This window comes from Thamnophis sirtalis, unplaced genomic scaffold, assembly GCF_051295495.1.
Source record: "Thamnophis sirtalis isolate CommonGarterSnake01/CBP01778 unplaced genomic scaffold, rThaSir2_p1.2 scaffold_15, whole genome shotgun sequence".
Lineage (NCBI taxonomy): Eukaryota > Metazoa > Chordata > Lepidosauria > Squamata > Natricidae > Thamnophis > Thamnophis sirtalis.
The window spans coordinates 11,246,642-11,263,421 of NW_028261395.1; the positions used below are offsets into that span (position 1 = coordinate 11,246,642).

General features: G+C 51.6%; 2 long non-coding RNA genes across 2 annotated transcripts; both read left to right on the plus strand.

The window, feature by feature from the left end:
- The first annotated feature begins 2,624 nt into the window (after positions 1–2,624).
- LOC148042457 (uncharacterized) lies at positions 2,625–11,838 on the plus strand. Its single transcript, XR_015695158.1, has 3 exons — positions 2,625–2,863; positions 10,487–10,667; positions 11,672–11,838. It is a non-coding gene; the product is annotated as an uncharacterized LOC148042457 (long non-coding RNA).
- A 2,822-nt stretch (positions 11,839–14,660) lies between these two features.
- LOC148042458 (uncharacterized) lies at positions 14,661–16,551 on the plus strand. Its single transcript, XR_015695116.1, has 3 exons — positions 14,661–15,267; positions 15,521–15,643; positions 16,323–16,551. It is a non-coding gene; the product is annotated as an uncharacterized LOC148042458 (long non-coding RNA).
- Positions 16,552–16,780: the final 229 nt, after the last annotated feature.

The window sequence follows — 16,780 nt, forward strand, 5'->3', positions numbered from 1 at the left end:
AGGGAAATACATGGTGGCTGTTCAGGTCTTCTCCATCCTGGCCTCCAGTGCTGGTCTGCTGGGATGCATCTTCATCCCCAAGTGCTACATTATCCTTCTGAGGCCAGACCTGAACACAAAGGAGCAGCTCACAGCCAGAACAAATGTAAAAACATGAGATATAAGACCATTTTGATATTGGAAGAATTGTTAAAGTTTATTTTATTTGAAAGGAGATATTCTTTCCCTTTAGACAATATACAGGAGTCAAAGAAAATATTCATATGTTTCAAAATAGGAAATTATTGAATTGTTCTTCCCTTTCAACTTAATGAACCTTGCTGAAAGTCATTCAGTGGAATTTGCTGTTCAGCAACAGCTATTGAATGTGACACCTTTAAAAATAATTCTGGCACTTGTTGCTACAGCTAAAAGTGTTTGTCTCTGTGTGTGTGTGTGTGAGAGAGAGAGAGGGGGGGGAGGGAGGGAGGGAGGAGGAGAAGGAGAGGGAGAGATCAGGAAAAGGGGTGAGGAGGAAGCTGTGAGCACCAGCCTGGTTGCCTGATCCTCTCCCTGAGAAAGCCGGAATGATGTGAAATGCCATGTTTGACTGGCTCTCAGCTGGGGAGTGAAATCTTTATCCCTCTTATAGAAATCTTTCTTGATTTCCTGATAAAACCTCCTTTGCAGAAAGTGTTCAGCAGAAGAGCTGCAGAAGATTCATCCAGGTCCAAGAAGGGGCTGAATAAGAGAGGAGGGACTTCAAGGTTTTTAGGAAGAGGCACCCATGGAAGCTCTTCTGCTCTCCAACCACAGAGATTGCAGATCAATTGGGAATCAATGTTTAGGTTTCTGAATGGCTCCTAATCGGGAATAGAATCCCTCTGAAAATTCTATTTTAAAGAGATAAGAGAAGCTCTGATGGATCAGACCAAGATCAGTCTAAGATTCAGTGACCACACAGAGGCCTCTGGTTCTCCCACAAGCAGAAGAAGGCAGAGACTTATGGCTTTGCTCAACGTGGAACAGGCATTTCCCCACAATTTCACTTCCCTCCATCCCACCACACAATATTGGACCCGCAGCCTTCTCACACTCTATGAATCCCCAATTCTGTTATCCAACATTCATCTGAGACAATATTTCCAAGTTTCAAGCCCCCCCCCCTGCTCTGCCCCCCATCAAAAAGTACTGGAGGACTGGAACTCAAGTGTCTCCTGATGATTGGCCCAAAGTCAGCCATTTGGCTTTTATTTTGAAGGTGGAATTAAAACTCCCGTGATTGGCAGAAAGTTCCTCAGCTAGCTTTGATCCCCACCCCAGCAGGCACTCCTTGCCCCCCCCCCAAGACAAAAGTATCTTTCTGCGCACACGCTTCCCCGCTCCCCCAAACAGACAGCTGTCACTCAAGCCCCTGCGCTACCCCACTTCCTCGTGTCCTGGTCGGGCAGTGCCACCCCCTGCTGGCAGTCTGCCTGAGCCCCCGGCCCTCCCGCCGCCTCGTCCCAGCAGAAGCCTCCTCGGGGCTGTCCGGGAGCCTTGCCAGGGAGCCGGTCGGAGCGCCGAGGGTGTTCGAGGGATCGGACAGGCTTCCTCCCAGGGGGGCTGCGGCGATGGCGGGCAGGGGCTCCCTGCGCCTCTTCCCTCCCAGGCCACGTCGGGGCTCCGGCTCCACAGGCTCCTGCGCCCCCGCCCAGGAGAGCGGCTGAAGGATCTGCGGGGGTCGGGGGTGGCTCCCGGACCTGAGAGCCGGAGAAGCCCAGGGGGGTCTGAGCCCACGGGGGACCCCAGGAAGCTACAGGGAGAGACTCTCTTGGCACCTCCCCACCGCAGACTGTGCAAGGCAGGCGGACGGTCGATGCGAAGGGGGCGGCATGGGAGGAGCGGATCGGGCACTGCCGGTTGCAGGGGGCGGGCGGGGAGAAACGGCGCCCGGCTCCACTCCCGGGGCAGGAGAGGCCAGGAGCAGCGGCTCCAAAGTTGGATGCCTTTGGAAGGGGGGCGGGGGAGGGCGGCAGGGAAGCGAACTTTGTGTGTTTGTGTGTGCGAGCGCGTGTGACTCTTTCCCCTTTTTAATCTGCATCCAGCTAAAGGGGTTTTGTTTGTCCCTCTCGCCCCACTTAGTCGCTTCCCTGCTCTTCCTCTGACCCAGCACTTCTACTGCGGTGATCCTCCTGCCTGGCAGCTGCTTGCCCAGAAAGCCAAAGGGAGGCACTACCCCCCCTCACTGAAAAGTCCCCTTTCTGTCTGTCTTAAGGGCTCCACTGAGGCCCCTCAGCTCCCAGCCCCAATACCCGGATCTTCTGTGTGTGTGTAAGTTGGGGGAGGGGGTGATGGAGAAAGCTCAGCCCACCTTCGCCCCCCAAACTACAGAGGGCAACATCTGGGCCAGGTCCACCTTCGTCCGCTTTGCGGGAGATTCAAGAGCCCTCCTGATGCAGTGGAAGGAGATATTCTTTCTATTTAGATAGTATGCAGGAGTCAAAGAAAATCATTCCTATATATTTCAAAATGGGAAATTGTTGAATGGCTGGGATTCTTGGAGCTCCCTTTCAGCTCAATAAATTTTGCTAAAGAGAACTGTGTGAAAGTCATTCAGAGGAATTTGCTGTTCAGCAACAGCTACTGAATGAGACACCTTTAAAAAATAATTCAGGCACTTGTTCCTATAGCTAAAAGAGTGTATGTGTGCCTGTGTGTGTGTGTGTGTGTGTGTGGAGAGAGGGGGGGTTCAGGAGTAAGCTGTGGGAACTAGGCCTGAGGAATCGCTGCTCTCTTGCCGGCTGTGGATGTTTTCGTCTGCAGGACTTCCACGACCCGGCACAGCTAAAAAGGGTAGTAAAAGGAAATCCGGAGTTTGAACTCTACAGCTGCCTGAAAGGAGGTGAGTACTTTTGTATCTTGGAGCGAAGGGAAGGACGCGACAAGAGGTATGAGGAAGTGACTTTATTCAGCTCATAGTAAACTGCGATTCAATGTGGCGTGGTTCGCGCCAAACATTTATACCCCCGGGTTTGAACGAGGAGCCAATGGGGCGTCGAGTAGCTCGACCAATCAGGGCGAAGATTGAACCGGCTCCGCCCGGGAACCAATCAGGAAGGAGTCCTTTATTCGCGCGCTTGTATTTCCCGCGCTAGTATTCAACACCCCTCCCCCCCCAGTCAAAGAGTTCCTTTAGGAAGGGCAAACATAGTCTTGTAGGTAGGCGGGACGGTGGCGTTCTCGTCCCGATCTTCGTGGCTCCCCGGCGGTCGTCGACGGGGGGGGAACCGCCGGCGGAGGCGTGTCCGTGGTGGGGCGGTGAACCTGCGGCGCGGCCCCGTGAGAGAGCGCTGGCCCCGGGTCCCGTGCCCGATGTCCATCTGTCCGGGGCGGTGTTTCCGTGGCAGCCGGAATGTCCGGTAGCGGCCCCGTGCAGTCCGGTAGGGGTGTAGGTTCAGAGTCTCGATAAGGGCTTCGAGGAAGGGAGTAGCCGGGTGAGGCGCGCCTGTCCGGAAAGTTCGCATCGGCTTGTCTCCCGTTCCCCGGGTGGAAACGGTCCGTAGGGAAAAGGGTCACCGGGGGTGGTTCCTGCTGAGAGCGGGTGTCTGAGGGGCTCGGGCCGTCTGTTTCCGCGGGAAGGCGACGCCTTAATTGGTCCACATGGCGCCTCCATTGTGTTCCGTCGGCCAGGCCGACCCTGAAGGAACAGGGGCCGGTCAGAGCTGTGATGGTTGCGGGAGCCCACCGTGGATCCCCGGAAAAGGAGCGGGCCCATACAGGATCCCCTAGCTTAAACGCGTGGGAAGGAAGGGCCCCCAGGTTGCTTGGCGGGTCTCCTGCGTAAAGTGGATGGAGCCTGTCTAGGGGGGTTCGCAATCTCCTACCCATCAAGAGCTCCGCGGGACTTTTATTTGTCGTTGGGCAGGGTATGGAGTGCTGGCTCAAGAGGTAGGCTGCTACTCTTTCCTGCCAGTCGCCCTGGCCCATGCGGCCCAAGGCTTCTTTCGCTGAGCGAACTGCGCGCTCCGCCCGGCCATTACTAGCTGGGTGATAGGGGGCTGTGGCCGCGTGTCTGATTCCTTGCTCGGCCAGGAATTCTTGGAACGTGGTGGAGGTAAACTGGGGCCCGTTATCGGAAACTATCACATCCGGTAACCCATGGGTAGCGAACATCTTACGGAGGGCCCTTACTGTACTCTCCGCTGTGGTGGAGGTCATGATTACCAGCTCCACCCACTTGGAGTAAGCATCGACTACTATCATGAAGTTCCGGCCGTGGAAGGGGCCGGCAAAGTCGATGTGTAAACGGGACCATGGGCCTCTAGGAATCTCCCACTCACGAGGGGCGGCTGTGGGGGGATTCGGCCTAGAGTTTTGGCAGATCCTGCATCGGCCTACGTAGTCTGCAATTTCCGAGTCTAACAAGGGCCACCACACGTAGCTACGGGCTAAGGCTTTCATTCGCGCTATGCCTGGGTGGTTTTTGTGGAGTGCGGGCAGGATTCGTGCCCGCAAGGCCGTGGGGATCACTACCCTATCCCCCCAGACAAGACACCCCCCGTGAAGGGCGAGTTCGGCTTGTCGCACTTTAAATGGACGGAATTCTTCCGCTACCTTTTCCGTGGGCCACCCCCTCAAAACCCATGAAGCAACCTGAGATAGGACGGGGTCAGCCTTTGTGCAGGCTGCAACGTCCGCGGCCGAGACGGGGAGGTCGGATTCGGCGATGGACAGAACAGAGAGCGCGGGCACGTGGGCTGTGTCCGTCTCTGGCAGAGGGCAACGGCTTAGAGCGTCTGCGTGCCCTAGCTGTTTGCCCGGACGGTATAACAGCGTATACGAATACGCCGTTAGGAACTCCGTCCACCGAGTCATGCGGGGGGACAAAATGGGGGGAGTTGGCTTGTCGCCCGCCAGTAGCCCCAGGAGGGGCTTGTGATCCGTGACCAGGGTGAAATTCCTACCGTAGAGGTAGTCATGGAACCGCTTAATGCCGGACACTGCAGCCAGGGCCTCTTTATCGATTTGGCTGTAGTTCCGCTCCGTGGAGGAGAGTGTCCGGGAATAGAAAGCTATGGGGGCTTCTGAGCCGTTCGGGAGGACGTGGCCCAGGACCGCCCCTACGCCATAGGGGGAGGCGTCGCACGTTAGAATTAGAGGCATCCTATCGCTGTACTGGATTAGGACTGCCGATGAAGTTAAAATATCCTTTATAGCCGCGAACGCGTGTGCTTCACGGCTACCCCATTTCCAGGCCGCTGACCGGTCAAGTAGTCGGTGTAGCGGCTCAGCTAGTGACGCCTTGTGGGGGATAAAAGGGGCGTAGAAGTTTAAAAGCCCCAGGAACGCCTGTAATTCTGCCCTAGAGGTGGGTGCGGGTGCGTTTTTGATGGCAGCAACTTTGGAAGGAGTGGGGTGGATGCCTTGTGCATCAATGAGGAACCCCAAGAATTCGACCTTGGGAACAGCGATTTCGCATTTGCTGCGCTTTAATTTCAGTCCTGCCTCCCTAAAACGTGTGAGGACCTCCCGCAGTGTTTTCAGGAGTTCCGAGTGACTAGGGGCTGCGACCAGGACGTCGTCGAAGTAGGGAACGACGCCTGGGAGCCCATGGAGCAAACGCTCCATGAGGCTCTGGAAAATCCCAGGGGCAACCGAGACGCCGAATTGTAGGCGACGGCAACGGAAGGCCCCGCGGTGGGTGACGATGGTCTGGGCTGTAGCCGCATCGTCGTCTACGGGAAGCTGCTGGTAGGCCTGTGCCATGTCTAGCTTGGCGAAGATGCGGCCCTGTCCTAAAGAGTGGAGTAGGTGCTGCACTACGGGAACAGGATACGGGTTTGCCTGCAGGGCCAAATTGATGGTCGACTTGTAGTCGGCACATATCCTCACCGATCCGTCGGGTTTGACCGGGAGGACTATGGGGGTTTCCCAACGGGCGTGATCTACGGGCTCGAGTACCCCCTGCTCGATAAGTTTATCCAGTTCAGCGTCTACCTTTGCTCTCAATGCGAAAGGGACCCTGCGAGCCTTCAGCCTAACGGGAGCGACCTGGGGATCAAGGCAGAGGGAAATGGGGGTGCCCTTGTAACAACCCAATTTCCCATCGAACACATCCGCGAACTCATCTAGGACGCTATCTGCGGAGAGGGGAACTACCCTATGCACCCCTTCTATGGTGAGGCCCAAGGCAGGAAACCATTCCAACCCCAGGAGAGCGGGCAGGTCGTTCCTGACGATTAGGACTGGGAGTTTCCCCTTAAAATTCCCGTATTCCACCCGGATGTGGAATATCCCAGCTGTGGGAATCCCATTTCCCTGGTAGTCTAGGAGGGAGACCCCGACGGGGCGCAATCTGCTCTGGGGAACCCCGGGACAAAGGCGGGAAAACAAAGCCCAAGATAGGAGAGAACGGGAAGACCCGGAGTCCACCTCCATTTGACAAAGCTGACCTTCGAGTCGGACGGCGGTGCTTATCTTGCGGCTCCCAGCGGGAACGTGGGATGCCTGGTAGACCACGCAGTCGGCGCTGGAGGGCTGGTAGGTTGAATGGCAGTCCTCAGCTCGCCTCGCGGAACGTGGCTGTTGGCGGCGTTGCGGTTGCGATGCCTGGCGCTGGTCGCTGGGCTGCATAAACGATGGGGCTGGCAGGAGAGCCCGGCAGACCCTGGCGAGGTGCCCTTCTCCTCGGCAGCGGCGGCAGACGGCAGAACGGAACGGGCAGGCTGCGCGGCTGTGGCGGCCGCCGCATCCGCGGCAAGGTGCGCTTGCGGCTGGCTGAGCGGGCGTCGGTGGTTGATGAGGTGGCCTCCGCTTCGGCTGCATCCTCATTTGCCCGACGGTTTCCTCCTCCTCCTCCTCCTCGTCTTCGGCAGGGGAGAGGTCGTCGACGAGGTTCGTCTGGGTGGACGGCCCCGCGGCGGCTTGCGCGGGGGGGTTCAGCTGGAGGCGTTCCATGTCGGCCGTGGATTGTTCGGATAGTTCGGCTGCTCGCGCTGTCTCCACGGCTTGCAATAGGGTGATTTTGTGATTCCGGAGCATGCGGCTGCGCAATTGCACGTCGCGGACCCCGCACACAAACTGCTCCGCGAGGTTCTCCTCCAGGTCTGCAAAATCACACTGGGCGGCCACTGTGCGCAAAGCCTCCAGGAACTGGCTGATGGATTCGTTGGGCTTTTGCACTCGGCGGCGGAAAGCGAAACGGCGTGCAAATAGAGAGGGTGAGGGAGCGTAGTGGTTCCTCAGCCTGGACATCAGCTCGTCCCACCCAAGTTTGTAGGCTGGCCTCGGGGCGGCCAGGGCTCTCGCAGAGGCGAACATGGAAGGCTCACAGCAGGACAGGAAGAAACTGCATTTCTCCTCGTCGGTCTGAGCCTGGTTCTTCGAGGCGATCAGGTAACACTCGAACCGCTCCATGAACCCGTCCCATGATTCTCCGGTGGCTCCGCCGAATGGCGCGAAAGGAGGAAGCGACGATGCCATCGTGGTGTGGAGCCGGAGAGAGAGAGAGGAAAGGCGGAGAGAATTTCGCGTTCGCTGCCGGAGTTCTCAGTCTGAAGATAGCGTTCGAGCTGGTTCAGACGCGGTGGCAGCTGGTTGTTCTTCTCCGTGGTCGCGGGAATCGGAATCCCACCCTCGTCGCCAGTTTTGTATCTTGGAGCGAAGGGAAGGACGCGATAAGAGGTATGAGGAAGTGACTTTATTCAGCTCATAGTAAACTGCGATTCAATGTGGCGTGGTTCGCGCCAAACATTTATACCCCCGGGTTTGAACGAGGAGCCAATGGGGCGTCGAGTAGCTCGACCAATCAGGGCGAAGATTGAACCGGCTCCGCCCGGGAACCAATCAGGAAGGAGTCCTTTATTCGCGCGCTTGTATTTCCCGCGCTAGTATTCAACAAGTACCGCTCCAAAAATTTTTACTTAGGGTAACACGGGGAGCAAAAGAGTGTGTGCGTGTGTGTGTGTGTGTGTGTGTGTGTGTGTGTGTTAGAAGGCTCAGATCCACAAGTAGCGATCGGAATCCACCTCCCCTGCCTAACCCTCAGCCGCACCTCAGCCTGCTGCTAGTCCGAAAGGGCAGTGACCGGCAGGGTTGAGAAAGCAAGGGGGGGGACCTTGTCGGAGTGTGGAAACTGATTTGCGAAAAGGGATACCAAGGCAGCCGAGCGGGCAACAAGTGGGGGGAAAAAATTGCTAAAAAGTAACGATCCGAGTGGGGGAAAACAAATCCCAGGAAAATCGTAGATTGTAGCTAAAGCCCAGAAAAGGTAGAGAAAGGAAAAGAGGAGGTGTGCATACCTGCTGATGACAGAACCCCTCCTGGGTAGCTGTACGGCCGGTCCTCCCGAGTCTTTCCCCAGGACTCGAAAACTGTTGGAAAGTCCCTGCGAGTAAGGGGGCAAAAGACCCTGTGTAGAGGGGCGCGAAGGTTCCCGCGGTGAGGAACGTGAAAAGGCCCTCCGTAGGGCGCGAAATGTCCCTCCATAGGGCGCGAAAGAGTTCCCTCCATAGGGCAAGAAAAAGTTCCTTTAAAAGGGAGGGGTGAGAAAAGGTCCCCTAAGGACGCGAATTTTGAAGCGGGGAATACGAAGCGGCAAGCCCGGCTAGTGAGCGCCACATCTGAGCGGGATCATGGGAAGCGGTAGCTCAAGGGCAGCCAGGGAAACCCCCCCTAAGGGAGCTGTTGGGGGGCCTGGGACGAAAAGCAGATGCCCGTCCTGGCCGGAATGAAAAAAAGGAAAGCAAAGGAGATATGTAGAGAATGGGCTTTACTCAAGGATGAAACTGGGAGACCAATTTGGCCAAAGAGCTGTTCATTTAACTTTAAAATCCTGAAATCCCTTAGACCTAGAATTAAATCTAGCCACTTACCCTACTGGTACTGCTGGGCCGAGCTAGCTAGACTTAAAGACACCCCCCCCCCCCCTAGAGAAACCTCTGGAGAAAACGGATAAACACCCTGAGAAGGAAGAAACAGGAGTACATTTCATGGCTCCCCTGTTAAGTAAACCAGTACCAGGAAGGAATAGGGGACAGTTAGAATATGTACTGACACATACCCCATTTTTGGCCTCAGACCTAGTAATCTGGAAGAGGGACACCCCCACATTCAGGGCCGATCCTCAAACAGTGATACAGACCATAAGGTCCATAGTGGAAAGCCATAACCCCTCATGGGGAGACATGACCCAGTTGCTGCCCGTTCTTTTAATGAAAGACGAGCTCCTCAAACTATTTGAAACAACTGAGCTAATTGCCAAACGACCCGTCATAGCTGCGCCGGGGCAAGTAGCCCGGCCAAGGGTTGCTTGGCCCCTACACTGCCCCGATTGGGATTATAACGATGCAAATCACTGGGATGAATACAGTAGGGCGAAGAAAAACCCAATAGAGGCCCTAGAGGAAATAGGGACGGAGCCCCTCAACTGGGCTGAATGTCAAAGGGTCACACAGAGAGAAGTGGAAAATCTGGATGCCTTCTGGGTACACTTGTCGGAAGCGGCCGCCACATATGCCCACCCAGACCTCCACTGTCAGAAAGATCAAAGAATATTGGCCTCGGTGTTTGTCAATCAATCAGCCGATGACATCCGTGAGCATTTTCACTAGTGGGAGTGCCAGGGCTAGCAGTGCGAATTCCAGAAGTTTGAATAGCCTGGCATGTACCCCAGCAAAAGGTTTAAGTTCGACTTCCCAGGCGCTGGATGCCTTGAACAGAGAGCTGCGACAAGTTAGAGAGGCCACCTTGGAGAATCGCGCAGCAATAGACATTGTTGAAACATAACCATGGATGCGTGGAATTCAGAGGGCTGTGCTGCTTCAATCTAGATCAAAGCTCTGAAATTGTAGAGAAGGGCATCCACCACTTAAAAGAATTGGCTCAGAATATAGGCCATGACCCACCCTGGTCATGGATTTATTCCTGGCTACCAGACTTCCATGGGCTAAAAGTACTCCTGGCAGGAATCGTCGCAGCCTGTGTCATAGGAGCCCTCATGCCTTGTCTCTGCCATTGCATTCCCCCTTGTCTAGCCTGCTTAAGGACCTGCCAACCCTCTCAAGCCCCACAAAGGACAACGAAGCATCGCCAAGCAGCCCTCAGGATGATCCAGATAGACCAGGACTTTCAAGGATACCCAGATGAGGCACCCAACGATGCCGAGGGGCGAAAATGATTGACATCAATTATTTTGCCCCAGTTCAGAATGAGGGATTGTAGGAAGGTAGCAAAAATAACCCAGAAGGCATGTACAGAAAAAAATTAATAAGCACGCAGCCAGGAGCCACAGCCAGAGAAAGCCCCACACGTAGCCAGGAAAAGGTTACACTCAGTCACAAAAGGAACATGAGAGAATAGGATTAGGAAGTTGGGGGAAAAACCCCAAGTCTAGCAATGACCAGTCGGAATAACACAAACACAAAATCCAATCCCAAGATAACACAAACGTCATGACTATTTACATAGAGCAGACACCTTGGTATAAGCACCCAAACAGGAAAACACCCTCCTCCGCGTGTCTTAGGACAGGATTAGCCCAAGGACGAGACACCGGACGGACGAAATCCGAAGACAAGAGAATCAAGATCAGAACAATCATCTGGAATAAAAGAACTTTATAAAATCCGAATTTACACAAGAGCCTGAAGCAGGAAAATCTGTATAAAAGGGGAAACCAAACTGTATATGGTGTGCTGCAGACCCAGGTATGACAGAGCTGTGTCTCATCCTTCCTATTCGTTCTTTCTTCAATAAAAACTCATAACTTCCAGGCAGCTGTCTTCACGAAACTTTCTTTTAGCGTCGGTGGTGACTCCCAGCTGGGAACAGACCGGAAACCTTTGCCTTCCAACATCTAGCTTAGTGGAGCTTCCATATGAACAGGCAGTCTACAACAAAAGAGCCAAAAGATGAGAAATAGGCAGCTTTGGTGATCTGTTGGTCGCTTCCCGGAGGCCTTGGGCTGGTGTTGATTTGTGTAGGAAAGGTGGAGAAGGTGAGCTTGGATCCCAAGTCATCTCCTTGGGATTCCACTGGCTTGATGATGTCATCCTTCCAGGTCAACTGTCTGTTAACTGTCAATCATCTGAGTGAAGATGGCTTTCAGGAGACAAGTAGTCTTCAGAAGGGCTCCTGGGCTCTTCCCAATTTTGTAGCCATCTTCTCAGAGGGTGGGAAATTTCACAGGTGGGAACAGCCATTTCTTATCTTCTTAGGAAAGAGAAACTGTCCCCAAAATTTTTTCAGGGCAGTTTTCTCTTTAATTCCTAATTGGCACGAAGAGCCTGGTTTGATTACTTTCCATATGATTAGATCACATAGCATCTTTATTTATTTGTTTGTTTGTTTGTCAAACATGTACAAGATGACAAGTATAGGTATGAAGATAAACAAGGGAACAAAGGAAATAAATACAGATAAATGGGGACAGTAAGACAGGGACGGTAGGTGTGCTGGTGTGCTTATACACACCCCCTTTACAGACCTCTTAGGAATGGGGTGAGGTCCATAGTAGACCTCTGAATTAAGAAAACCTTCTTAAAATTAGATCAACTCAACATATCTCGTCATGTAAAACCAAAACCAGGTTAAAAGTGAGGAGCTCAAGCCAAGAGTATTATTTTCCCACTCTGGTTTCTTGAGTCAGGGAGATTCTGGAAAACAGGCTTCAGTTGTTCCCTTTACTTACATCCCTTTTTCTCTCTTCTAGGGCATTTCTCAGCTGCTTCTCCTGTTTCGGAGGGAGAAGGGAGAAGGTGAGGGGCCCAGCAGCTGATACTCCCAATTCTCCAGCCTGCCGACTGGAGGACGTCACCAAGGCTCCCAAGAGGACATCTGTGACTTTTACTGTGGATGTAGAGCTGCAGAAAAAAGAGCAACGTGGTGAGTTGACGTTTTGGATTGGGCTGGAACATTGAGAGGAAAAGGGAAGGATTTCCTTTAGTCATGGACACCTAGATGTAGGGATATGCAGACCTGCATCTTTGCAGATTCCAGGTGGCATAGAGGGAGGGGTCAGTGGCCAGGCTGTTCCTGACCCACTAAGCATCCCTCCTTCTGCAGCTTCTGCATCTATGTTGACTCCCCACAATCGGCTCTTTTCCTTCCAATTGGCTCTTCTCCTTTCCATTGGCTCTTCTCCTTTCCATTGGCTCTTCAGCGAACCTTGATGATGGTTCGGTGGCACTTATTCACATCTTGGTGAGTGGGCAGGGAGAATATAGAGCAAGGTTTGCCTGGGGCCTCAGTGAGAAGATGCCTCATGGCCAGGAGACTCCACCAGCTCTGTCAACCAGAGAAATCTTTCATCTGGGGGAGAGCTTAAACGCTGCTGAGCACCTGCATCTCCTTCCCCAGATATCCCCCAAAATGACAAGATTTGAAAGAAGAAGATCCTCTTTACCAAAAGGGAGATGAAAAGTGAAGAGAACGTACTCCATCAAACTGCTTGTCGTAAAAGGGACCGACAGAGGAGCCAGAAACTATGGGAAGAGGTCCAGGAGAGGATGAAGAAGACAGACCAACCAATAGGTACCCCTTGGAATTAGAGGGCCCCATAGCTAAGCTTTTCTCCCTGGTGTGAATCCCAGTCTCAATGGGGTGCAAAATATTCCCTGGGATGGAAAAAGAATCAAAAGGGTTTCCCCCTCCCTTTCTGAAAGGGAGAACACAGGGGATCCTGGGTAAAGACACCCCACAGCCTCCCAAACTTAGAACCTGACTCTTTTCCGTTGCAGCAGGAACGCAGCAGCATCCAAGGCCTCTCTTCCATCGCCACTCTGTTTAGGCAGAAGCAGAGTGGGCAAATGGCAAACAAACAGATCCCATCTCTGAAGCTCTTTCCACCCTTCCTGCATCTCCTGTTCAGGGTTTCTCCCTCTGGGAAGCCAGGTGAAGCTCTCCCTGCAGCTCCCACCAAGTCCTCACATTCAGATGGTTTCTCCCTTCTGCAGCCTTTCCTGGGAAAGAAGAGAAGGACTCAATGTGAAGATCTTTCCACATTCCATGCATTGTTCTGGTTTCTTCCTGAGGGGATCCTTGGATGGGAAGGGAGGGATCTCCTCTTCCTGAGACTCTTTCCAGCCTTCGATCATTGAAATGGCTTCTCCTCCTAGTTCTTTGGCTGCTTTTCCTCCTTTGGTTGGAGGGGACTCCGCTCCCAGATCAAGTACAGTTCCTTGCGAAGACATCAGATTTGGCTCTGAATAATTCTCATCAACTCCTAGACTGAAATAAAGAAAATCCCATTAAAATACAAGAAGGAGAGATCTGTCTATCTACTTTGTGTGTCTTCTTTTACTAGTAATAATATATTTCTTCCCTTTCAATTTGTTGAAATTTGGGATGTTTTCATTTTGACTCCATCCCAGACAATTTAAGATATCCTTGATAGGCCATTCCTGCATTTCACAACAGATCCTAGATGTTTTTTATTTTTCAGTGGATTCCACTTCCATTAGGTTAAGAAAAGAGAGAGGTCAGGAAAGACTGGATTCAAGAGAAAAAAAGGAAACTATGAAATTATAATCCTTTTTTCTAGCTCATGCAGCAGGGGAATGGTAGAGACAGATAATCAATAATCTAGGATAGACCCCTCCGGATGTTATAAAACAAAGAAGCTTGCTGGATTTAGTCCACCAGGTTGTGTCAAAAGGGCCTGGCATTCACAACACCCAGAAGAAAAGGAATGTTTTCCCTAAATTCATGCTAGAATCTGTTTCTCAATAGAGGACCCCTCTGATTTGGGGGATGGGCAACAGAGCCGAAGCCCATTGGGGCAGGGAGGGAGCCCCAGAAGCCCCCAGAGGATCTCCTCAGAAGACCCAGCTGCCTCTTGCTGGATCCAGTATCAGATTTGAGTGCTGGGTGACCCTGGAGAGGGAGGACCCCACGTGTCCTCAGGTGGCCCCTGGCTTCCCTTCAACAGGAACCCCCAAAGAAGCTTGGGAGAGGCTGGCCCAGTGCAGCTCCTTCTCTGCCCCCTTTGAGCCCCCCATCCCAGCCTGGGAGAAGCTCCGTCTGGAGGGTCCTGCATCCTCCCCTCCATCACCCACGGGGGACCCAGCTCAGCCCCACCGAAATCGGGGAAGTGGCCCCCTCGGTCCCCCCCCCTCTGGGCCGGCAGCTCCCTTGGCAGAAGATGAGAGACTTTCAGGGGGGCCTTTGGTGGGATTTCAGAGGGGCGTCTGGTGGTAGGGGGACTTCAGACAGTAGGGCAGGGGGTGCCATTCATTTAGTTGGTCGTGACTAAAGCCCGGCCTTCTTATATTGTGACACGAGAGGCAGGTGGCTAGACTAATGGGGAAACAGAGTCAGAAGGGACCTTAGAGGTCATCTGTCCGACTGCCCCCTGTAGGGCCTCCTAGAGCAGGTTGCTCAGCTTCAGCCACCTGAAGATGTCTGGACTTCAACTCCCAGAATTCCCTTCCAGCACTCAGGGCCCTCAATCCTCTGTATGTGCTTTAGCTGTCTTTCACACTGCCTGCGGGGAGCAGTCTAAGGTCTGGCCTTTCAGTCCCAGATAGCCCCACAGGCAGCAAGCAGGACAGCTAAAGCAGGCAAAGACCCCTGGTTTTTCTGAGGCGATTCTTTTTCCCTCCATTTTGAGGGGAAGAAAAGTTGTGGGGAGATTTTCTCTCCTCTCCACCAGGGACTCAGGGTGGGTCCCCCAAAGGGAGGGAGGGAAGTTGGGGGGCAGAGGGGAGGCAGGAAGACCAGGGCAGGTGGCTAATGAAAAAAATGACATGACTTTAGCATGAATGCTGTTCGTCTTTTCTGCACTTTCCACTTAAAATGAAAAGCTGGGATAGCAGCTCTGCTTGGGGGCACCCCGAGATCATCCAACCCTCATTTAAAAAGCATAAGAAGGGAAAGAAAAACGACTCTGTGTAATGCTTCAGGACATACAAACCCCAAGTAGAAGGTCAATATAGTTAAAGGCCTTGTCCTTTTTTTCCTGCTGTTTGGGGGGTTAATAGAAGGACTTTCTATCCATCCCATCCCTACTTATCCCAGTCTGAACCCTCTTTAACCCATTCTTTATCTCAGGGAATAAAAATGTTGGAATAAGGCTTGATTTCCACACTGAAAATCAATGTGTTAATCGGACCTTAGATGTTCCCATTAAGCATTTTTTAAAAACATCTTCCATTCCTTTTTCTCTTTCAGAAATGGATCCTAATGAGCTGTTGTGGCCATCCAGAGAAAGTCCCCAGAATGTCCTTGGAGGCCCCTGGAAGGCGACCTTTGTTTGTCCTTGGGGTCCATGTATTCATATGGCCTCTGCATTTTTTATCACCATTGCAAGTAAGTTGCTCCTGTTAAAGGGAGTATTGTCACCACAACCTGGGGAGCCCTGGGGCACTGGAAGCCCCCCAAATGTTGGTGGAACTAACAGGAGAAAGGATAGAATCCCTCAGGGCTAGAAGGGACCTTGAAGGTCTTCTACTCCAACCCCCAATCTTTTCTTGAAAATCTGGAGCCCCCATTAAGAATATGCTTCATTATCATTGTTAATGTACCAGTCAGTTATATTTGATTCTTTCCTTCTTCTTTAAAGGTGTCTGCAAGTATCACCAGAGCAAGAAAATGAAGATGTGGAGGCTGATATCATCACGGTGGAACCCTAAATACCCGAACCCATCTACCCCAACATCATCTTAATTGATGACAGAAGAAGGATGTCAGTTGTTCTTCCTTGGTCTATAATGCGAGAGTTAATAAGTGTTTGAATTAATTCTGTTGTCAGTTTTTATTTTTCCATTTTAAAGATATATTATATTATTATTGTTGTTGTTGTTATTTAATTGTTAGCCTACAAAGTTAGCTATAGCCCCGTGGATTTCTGACAGCAACCAATAAAATACATTTCTTGCACAGGAACAGGAAGCTCAAGGGCAAGGCCCAAGAGACCTCCATGTGGTCAGCTGCCTAGGATTTCAAACCCATGTTGTCCTGTTCATCAATAAACCATCTTTTCAGTCAGCCTCCATGTTTCCAGAGACTGTCTCCCTACATGGAACTGAACCCGGTTGGCCATTACTTCCAACAGTGTGCTGCACTTTCTTCTTGGAAAGATGTACTTTCAATAGCCCTGAGGTCTCTCTTTTTGTGTCACATTTCTTACCTCCATCAAAGTTTTCCTTGTGGGAGACACTTATGGACTGATAACCAGATTAAATCCAAGCTAAACTGAATTAGTTAATATTCCAGAAGGGAACTTTTTAATTAATTAAAATGTAAGGCTAAGGATAGAAAACAAAATACCAGGTATTTTTAAATAGTTTTAAATTTAAACATGACTGATAATTCAAGTAAAAAAACCTAAAGGGGCTAATTTTATTCTGGCCTTGATATTTCAGATGAGCAGATGGACCAGCTCAGAAAGGAGAATCAAGATCTGAGTTGCAGGGTTCAAAAACAAGATGGGGTGAAGGCAGAATTCCTCAGAAGAAAAAACGATATTAAAGAAGAACAGAACAGAAATATTTAGATAGCAACTCTGAATTTTTCTTTCAAATTCAAATATTTTTATTAGAGCTCTGAGGCCAGATATAAACAAGTTACTAATAAAAGAAATATTCCATTGTGTCGTGTGTGTTGTGTTGTGTGTGTTTGTGTGTGTGTGTATGTGTGTAGAAAAAAGCAATAAGAATAACAGTGTAAAAATAATTAAAAATGTAGTTATGCATGTTTATTCAAGGAAAAAAAACTAAAAGAACTAATTTCTCTCTGTTCTTCATAATTTATGGAAAGACAACATAAATTTCAAGGCTGGAAAAAGGTGGAAAAGTCAGGTAAAAATAATAGCCTCTGGAGC